We start from the raw sequence: 10,015 nt of genomic DNA on the forward strand, positions 1-10,015 counted from the left end.
TAGAATAAGGCCTTGGACGAAAATATGATGGAACCCCATCATAATTTTGTTCCCCCTTAAGTCCATTAGGTTTCCTTAACCCAAAAATTAACTATCATACATTTGACAGTTTATACCCCTTTATTTAATTAATCTCTTTTAGTCACCAAATTAATTCCTAATTAATTTATGACTAATACTAATTAAATAAATATCATTTCTCCTTTAATATATTATTCTTATAATATATTAATAAACCATAATATTCTCTCTTTCTCCTTAAATTACCTTGTCAAGTTGCTTTGGAGAAGGCAACCCAAAAGGACCATGCACAACCGGGTCAAGTACATACCAAATATAGTTACGGGCTTAGACACTATTCCAACAAATATATCATACCGGGTTTGCATTAACAGGGGTACAAATACAACGTACCAGGGTTAGCAATCATGGGGTAATAATACATCATACCGGGTTTGCATTAACAGAGGTACAAATACAACGTACCAGGGTTAGCAATCACGGGGTAATAATACATCGTAATCTCCTTGAAACAATAAATTTGTGAGACACTTCACGGTGTACTTATCTAAATACGACCTTAAGTCCTGACTTATTAACCAAAATCTCCTGGAGGGAGAGCGTGAATTTGTGTATAGATCTATACGGGACTGACAATCCCGCACCTTCACTGTTCGCAACAGTTTGGCCGAAAGGCCTAGGGTGACAAATGTCATATCGTTCCGACGCCTGAAGAACGTCGCATCAGGCACATCAGCCATATTAGTATGATTAATAGAACTAACATGGATAAAACAACGAGTAAATTACTTAGTAATATACTTCTCTTAAAACAGTAAGAAAAGCTAATTACATCCTATCTATTTTACTGACCAAATATACCTTCTGTTAGTTTTTACTTATAGTAAAAACTACGTATCATGAAATCAAGTATGAAAAATATACTTGTACTTTCGGTTTTGGAACGTTTAAAACCACAAATCAGTATTATGGATAATATAATATTTTCCAGGATTAATATCAATGTTTTACTGTAGAACGGATATAACTAAGAATACTTTTACAAATGGAACGGTTTTTGGGATTAAACTACTTTTACAAATGGAACGGTTTTATGGGGATTTAAGACTACTATTCAGAAACGGTTTTATGGGGATTTAAAACTTCTATACAGAAACGGTTTTACGGGGATTTAAAACTACTATACAGAAACGGTTTTATGGGGATTTAAAACTACTTAGCAGATGGAACTTAGTCATTCAATCTCTTTAAACTAGTATAACATAAAGGACCTTTAGTGCCTAATTCTATAATTCCTTAGTTTATACATCAGAGTTATATATAAGTAATATCCGATTGACAGTGAAATGTGTGACTTCCGCCTTACTTCTTGTTCCTTGTTTGGTTGTGGGCTTAGGGCAGATACACCCATTTAACTGTCCATTCGATATTAGGTTATATATAACTAGTATCAACTAAGTAATTGCAGAGGGAACTATTGACGTTATCATTTTATCACATTAGGAAATATAGGATTTTCTGGAGGAACCAGCAAACTTTTCCAAAGAACTTAGAGTATACTTTATAGAACTAAAATACTTATGAACTCACCAGCTTAAATGCTGATCTACTCTTTCAAAATAACTTGTATTCTCAGGAATCCAGTAGACAGGTACACTCCCGAAGCTTTTGAGAAGACTACCTAGTACCGTACTGCGACTCTTGTCTTCTACTGTATCTACTTTGGTGTTTGAATATGTAATGTTTAAACACTTATGTAAAACTTATACTTATTAATGCAATGGTTGTTTGTACTTTGATTACTATATTTCATGTGTTGTGATACTTACATGAAGTCCTCTGCCCCCGAACGTTTCCGTCGTTCTGGTTTGGGAGTGTGACAGCTTGGTATGAGAGCATTGTTTATAGTGAACTCAGTATATCAGTCATAAAAGATATACAACTATAAACCCATTGGGATAAGAACACTATGACCAAGAGTTATACTTCAAAAATATAATATTTTATAAAAGTATAAGTACATGCAGAATATATATACTAGAATGAGTATAACAAGAAGAACAAAACAAAAGTATTTAGATGTTGGACATTACAGTTAAACCTAGACAGTTATGTAATCATATCTAGGATCAATATAGCCTGATCAACTATATTCATTTGAGATATGACCAACATGTGTTTGGGAGTGATTGTAGTGTTGCAACAAGTCTAAAACTTACCTAGGTACCAGAAGAATTCTAGAACCAAACATAAAGGTTAAAATACTATAGGAGTCTTTTAGGATGCTATAACAAGAAAACTGAAAACTTATCAACTTATTATATCTAGAAGTCCAAGAATCAAACTTATGATACCAAGGAAGTATTTTTAATACCATAAATAAACTTTTGGGAAATGTTAAAAAGATATTCTCTGGTACGTCTATAATTACTAGGTGGATATGTTAAGGTTATATATAGTTGAGATTTTATAGACTTAGAATATGTGATTTTCACTCTACTTCCTTTTCCTTGTTTGGATGTTGTTTTAGAGTAGGATTACTTATTCGAAGGTCTATTTGATCTGGATTATATATAATCGGTACACACCATGTGATTATAGAAGGACCAGAAAGGATCACCTTTGTAAAAATTTAAATTTTCTGATAAATTCTTTCGACATTCCCATTATCGTATAAACCCCTTAGATAAATGTAGTCACTCCAGCAATGAATAGAAGAGTCAAGGAGGATCCAACAGAATTTCATTAGGAGAATTCCGAGAAAGAAACAGATGAGAAGTAAAGAAACTATAGAAATCATTTAAAGCCCCTACCCTATTAAGGACACCAATGAGAGATTCGCATGAACTTCCGAGATTCAAAATCTTCATTACGAAGTAATGGGGATCAGTGTCAGAATCGGAAGTAAGACAGCTCAGGAATTCAATATATCTATGGAGGAGAAGGGCATCCTATAGATACCAGGAGAGAACAAATCATTACCACCCAGAATAGAACAGAGAATAAAGGAAAACCACGTGTGATTCATGTAAAGTGTTTGAGCACCTTTTCATCTAAGTAATAACTAGTAAATCAATTCAACCTAGTGAGTTAGTATTTACATTACTCCCATTAGGTTTTGAGCTTATCTTCTTTTCCTGTCACGACTAATAACAATAAATCGGATCATGAAATCTCAATTGATAGTGATTACTTCTCAAATTCATAAGTCTATTTTATGTAGACTTTATTATGCATTGTTTTCAAATCATTTCGAAAGTTGGAAAACGATATCCACCAATCGAAGGTAACTTACTTCGGATGACACTCGGTTCATAACCATTCTAGAAACTTATTTCTGCTCCTTACCAGGACTACATCATAGGGATGCAAGTCGAATCATTGAGAACAATATAACCAAACAAAAGATTTATACGTAGATATAAATGGTTAGAATACATATAGAGAAAACTATCGTTGCTCACGAGCTCATTTTCTCTTCGTGTAGCAGAATCATGCCTCCGAAGAAACAAAACCAACCCACTGGCAAAACACCAATTCTTCAAATAGATTCGGCTACGTTTCAAGCTGCAGTCACAGCAGCTGTAGCAGATGTCATGGCACACTTTAATGCTAACAACGCAAATGTTAGTAGTAATGCTATCGGCAATCCCGATAGTGGTGATAACCAAGTACAGCAACGGGTACCTATTTGTAATGACACTTTGAACCTTAAGCCTAGTATCCTGAAACGAAAGTTTGAGAACAAGAAAGGGAGTTGTTCAACTCAAGAACCTAACAGAGGGCAACGAACTAGGGCAGTCAATACCCCCATCAGCCCTGTTATTCTAGCACCGACCACGTCGTACTTAGGAAACCTCCCACACTACAGCAAGTGCAACTACCATCTTCATGGAGTTTGCCGAGAGCTCCATTGCAATAGATGCAACATGAAGGGGCACACTGCCCGCATCTTTAGAAATTCGGTTGAGTTCATCAGTTCAACTGCCAATATCGGAACCATTCCAATATGTCACCTTTGTGGTGAAATAGGACATTACAAAAGGGACTGTCCAACAGAGAAGAACGACGAGGGAGCAGGAGAAGTTTGACCCCAATACACGGGAAGGCATCAAAGAACCCTGCTATATTTTTGGTACGCTTCCAAACCCCAATAATTATCTATAATTATTATTACTCTCCCGTTCAAATTAAATCACAGCATTCATATAAAATTTGAAACCCTAACACGTAAGCTATGATGGCTTAGTATATACATAAGGGTCATTTACTATTAAGATTTGTAGACTTAGAGTGAGTAATCCCGCGTTATTTCCTGTTCCTTGTTTGGTTGTGGATTTAGGGCAAGGTTGCTCAGTCAAAAGTCTTACCAATCTTAATTATACATGACTTGTATACACCAATCGATTATAAAGAGACCTAGTAAGGATCATTTCATGAAAGTTCATAATTTCAAATTATCAGAACCCTCGTATTGGTAGTACCAGCCAATTTCAAATCAAAAAGGGGATTCGTAACCAGAAGCGTTGAAAACTTAGGTACATAGGATAGTTCACTATCCTAAGTAATCATTTCCCCCAGAACGACTTAATATCTATTTCATTGAGAAAATTCCGACATCCTCATTCGACATGGTTTGGCCTGGCCCTTACCATGTGAAAATTCTTATACTGTGTAAAAGAACTTTTTCCTTAATCACCCGTAAGATGTAATTCTTCCAATCCATAACGCAAACCCTTAGGTCATCTCTCATTTCAAAACTTCAGAAGTACCCATGCGAAGGCTACCACGCCCTTCTAGCCTACTCAGTAGACAGGAAACTTCAAACGAAAAGCACCGAAGTAGTCTTAGAAGTCAGTAACCATCAAAGTACCCCAATAGATCTCATAGGAAAATCATTGTACCGCAGGTCAAGTTCAAGAATAGAGACTAGGAACTCATTAGGTTAATCTATCGCTGCTAAGTGTATACACGAGAGTGGTATATAATTTAGACTTAACAAGATTTAGGATGTGTAATTATGCCCTATCTCATGTTCCTTGTTTGGTTGTGGACCTGGGGTAGAGTCACCCATCCGAACGTTTTGTGAAACCTAATTTATATACGACTCGTATACACGAGGTGATGATAGATGAGCCAAGTATGAGTCTTATCGAAGCAAAATTCGTAGGCTTACTACAACAATCGAAGATACCTGAGAGGAAGTGGTAGCGGATTACAATGAGCTTTATAATCAAGTTACCAAGGCAACAGGTGGACTTGATGCCATTTTGGGTGATCGTCGACAGATTAGACAAGTCCACGCACTTCCTACAATTTTGAAGAAACAGGCAAATAGAGAAGATAACTAGAATATGTGTTGGAGAGATTAGTCAGAGTGCACGATGTTCCAATATTTGTTATTTCCGTTGAGATAATAGAATCATCTCCCAGTTCAGGCAGTCACTTCAGAAATCTCTGGGAACTAGAGTAGTCATGAGAATATGTGATCGACTTTGGTAAAGTTTGGGATACCCATTTACCAATTAGTCGAGTCCTTTATCATGCTAGCATTTAAAGTTGCTCCATTCAAAACCTTCTATGGTCGCAAATGCAGATCCTCTCTGCACTGGACTAAATTAGGTGACACGTAACTAGCTAGAGGTCCAATTTCCACACAGCACCTTCGCTGGACCGGAATTATTCCAAGAGACTACCAAAAAGAGAATACGAATCAGGAAGCGACATAAAGCTTCCAAAGTTAATCAGAGAAGCTACAGCTTCGATAAAAGAAAACCCTTGGAATTCCAGGTTGGTGACCTTGTCATATGAAGGTCTCATCCCGGAAGGGCAAGATACGCTTCAGAAAGCGTGGAATACTAAATCCAAGGTACACAGGACCGTTCGAGATTCTTGCCAGAATCGGCCTTGTAGCTTATAAACTTAAACTACCACAAAAACTTAAAAACATTCATCCCACCTTTCACATATCTAATCTAAAGAGGTGTCTAACCGATCAAACACTTTTATTTCACTCGATGAAATCAAGTTAAATAAAAGTCTACACTTTGTAGAAGAACCAATAGAAATAATAGGTAGGGAAATCAAAAGAACCAAGCAAAGTCTTATCCCGATAGTGAAAGTTTGTTGGATTACAAACCGGGGACCTGAATTCACTTGGGAAAGGGAATATTCGATGAAACGAAAATATCCAAATCTTTTCCGTAGTCCATGAGTATTACTTTAGACTTAATTTCGGGACGAAATTCCCTCTAACGGGGGGATAATGTAATACCAATCAAATTTAGGTCAAAAATAAAATTGATCAGTAATCGTAATTGGGATGAACAAATTGCTAGAGATTGTAACAAGGTTTCCAAAAAAATAAAGAACACTGAAATCTGAGTTATAACGAAGAAGTTATGACCAATCGAAGATCCGCGACAAAACCGGCAAGACACTATTCAGTGTAAAATGTGAATTTTAGATAAAAGGCTTTTTAGCCTTAACAATCTAAATGAAAGTTATAGAATATGTTAAACCGAGAACTTTCATAAAAAGAACGTAAAAATCTGACTTCGTATGAGGAAGTTATGATTTTTCTAAGTTTCGGTTTAGCAATAGACAACTAAAAATTCGAAATAAAAATCGATCGATATTTAGCCGACACAACTTAAATGAGAATCGAAGGTCTCGTCAAAAGTAGTACAACGGTAAAAAGTCAGACGAAAACGGACGTCAAAATTAGCCGACAAAGTCTAAACGAAAGTCGTAGAGTACAATTTTACCTACGCGTGCATATCAAGAACGTCGAAAACTGAGCTCGTATGCGAAAGTTATGAATTTCGCAAGTTTCGGGCACAAAAATCAAAAAATCTTGAAAACCGGGAAATTTCGCATGGTCACCATTCGGCCACATCACCTCGCATAGGAGGCTGCTTCGTGTCCGCCACTTGTTCGCTTCTGATTCGACCGAAGGCGCGGCCCAACCCAGTTCTGACGCGCATCCGAGGCTGCCGCTTGCTTCGCTTCTCCTTCTGACGTGTGTCTCGCCAGCTGTCCAAGGTGAAGCCTCCCCCTCGCATGCGAAGCTGCCACCTGCCTTCTCCCTCGCCACCTGTCCGAACACATGTCGCACCCTCCTTGCTTCGGATCCGAGGCTGCGGACTATATATAGGGTGCGAGACTCTCTTGTTCCTTCACCATTTTTACCCAAATTTTCACCTTTCTTCACATTTTCACCTCCGTAAACTTCCTTATAACCCCCCCGAAGGCCCGATATCATTTCTAAAACCCGAAGCAAGCCCCAAAGCCCCAGAATTCTGTAGAAGCTAACCTCTTTCCAGTCGAAGTGCTTCCCACATAAAGCCCGTTTTTTAATCAAAAACTCGCGGTTTCTTCGAGAAAGATCAATTATAGAAACGAAACGCTGCCCAAATCACCACTTATCAAGTGAGTTCATACCCCTATAATATACCTTTTTAAATGGTTTTATATACTTTATAAGGGGGGAATACAAGTTGAACACAATCATATTGTGTTAATAATTCATGTGATATCAATCGCATAAAAGTTCTTCTTATGCTTTTAATATGGACTTTAAAATAAAGAATTACCAATTGTTTCTAGAATAAATTGAAGTCATATAAATTATTCTAGAATAACGTTAAACTCGTTTAAATGTTTTTATAACTCTTTAAACTTATAATTGCCAAAATCATGTTTATATATGTATAAATATATAAATAAGATTTGAAGGGCTTAGGACTAATGAATTATCTTATTTCCTTTTCCTTGTTTGGATGTGGAATTAAGGTGGTGTTATTTGTCTGATGGTCGTTTCCTTCTTAATTATATACGTTATACATATGGGAATATAAAAGGTTACTTCAGTCGGTATCATTACCTTTGTATTATGCTGAGCAAAGGGGTACGTTCAGGAGAGATCATGTTAATCACATAGAACATATAAATTATGATATCTATAATTTATGATTCAAAACTAAATATATTAAAGAAGTAATAATACATCATACCGAATTTGCATTAACAGGGGTACAAATACAACGTACCAGGGTTAGCAATCACGGGGTAATAATACATCATACCGGGTTTGCATTAACAGGGGTTCAAATACAACGTACCAGGGTTAGCAATCACGGGGTAATAATACATCATACCAGGTTTGCATTAACAGGGGTACAAATACAACGTACCAGGGTTAGCAATCACGGGGTAATAATACATCATACCGGGTTTTCATTAACAATGGTACAAATACAACGTACCAGGGTTAGCAATCACGGGGTAATAATACATCGTAATCACGTTGAAACAATAAATTTGTGAGACACTTCATGGTGTACTTATCTAAGTACGACCTGAAGTCCTGACTTATTGACCAGAAGCTCCTGGAGGGAGAGCATGAATTTGTGCATAGATCTATACGGGACTGACAATCCCACACCTTCATTGTTTGCTACAGTTTGGCCGGCAGGCCTAGGGTGACAAATGTCATATCGTTCTGACGCCTGAACAACGTCGCATCAGGCACATCAGTCATATTAGTATGGTTAATAGAACTCACATGGATAAAACAATGAGTAAATTACTTAGTAATATACTTCTCTTAAAACAGTAAGAAAAGATAATTACATCCTATCTATTTTACTGACCAAATATACCTTCTGTTAGTTTTTACTTATAGTAAAAACTATGTATCATGAAATCAAGTATGAAAAATATACTTGTACTTTTGGTTTTGGAACGTTTAAAACCACAAATCAGTATTATCGATAATATAATATTTTCCAGGATTAATATCAATGTTTTACTGTAGAACGGATATAACTAAGAATACTTTTACAAATGGAATGGTTTTTGGGATTAAACTACTTTTACAAATGGAATGGTTTTATGGGGATTTAAGACTACTATTCAGAAACGGTTTTATGGGGATTTAAAACTACTATACAGAAACAGTTTTATGGGGATTTAAAACTACTATACAGAAACGGCTAATTCTATAATTCCTTAGTTTATACATCAGAGTTATATATAAGTAATATCCGATTGACAGTGAAATGTGAGACTTCCGCCTTACTTCTTGTTCCTTGTTTGGTTGTGGGCTTAGGGCAGATACACCCATTTAACTGTCCATTCGATATTAGGTTATATATAACTAGTATCAACTAAGTAATTGCAGAGGGAACCATTGAGGTTATCATTTTATCACATCAGGAAATATAGGATTTTCTGGAGGAACCAACGAACTTTTCCAAAGAACTTAGAGTATACTTTATAGAACTAAAATACTTATGAACTCACCAGCTTAAATGCTGATCTACTCTTTCAAAATAACTTGTATTCTCAGGAATCCAGTAGATAGGTACACTCCCGAAGCTTTTGAGAAGACTACCTAGTATCGTACTGCGACTCTTATCTTCTAATGTTTAAACACTTATGTAAAACTTATACTTATTAATGCAATGGTTGTTTGTACTTTGATTACTATATTGCATGTGTTGTGATACATACATGAAGTCCTCCGCCCCCGAACATTTCTGCCGTTCTGGTTTGGGGGTGTGACATCGGTTTGCTTATCGGTTAGATCTTCCAGCAGAGCTCAGCCAGATCCACAGCACGTTCCATGTTTCTCAGTTGAGGAAGTTCTTAGTGGATGATTCAGCAGTGGTACCCCTGGAGGATATTCAGGTTGACGATAGCCTGAACTATATCGAGAGACCAGTGGCGATTTTAGATCGCAAGGTGAAAGAGCTGAGGAACAAGAGAGTAGAGTTAGTGAAGGTGCAGTGGCAGCACCGGAAGGGTTCAGAGTGGACATGCGAGCCCGAGGAGGAGATAACGGAGCACTACCCGGAGTTGTTTCCAGATTCAGTAGACTTCGAGGTCGAAGTCTAAGATAAGTGGGGGAGAATTGTAACGCCCCATTCCTGGTACGAAAGTAATTCTCTAAATGTTCATTTTATAAGAGCTACTCGACGAGTTGGTAGCC

The sequence above is a fragment of the Lactuca virosa genome, chromosome 4 (assembly GCF_052849685.1).
Source record: "Lactuca virosa cultivar CGN04683 chromosome 4, Lactuca_virosa_CGN04683_v6, whole genome shotgun sequence".
In the NCBI taxonomy this organism is placed as follows: Eukaryota; Viridiplantae; Streptophyta; class Magnoliopsida; order Asterales; family Asteraceae; genus Lactuca; species Lactuca virosa.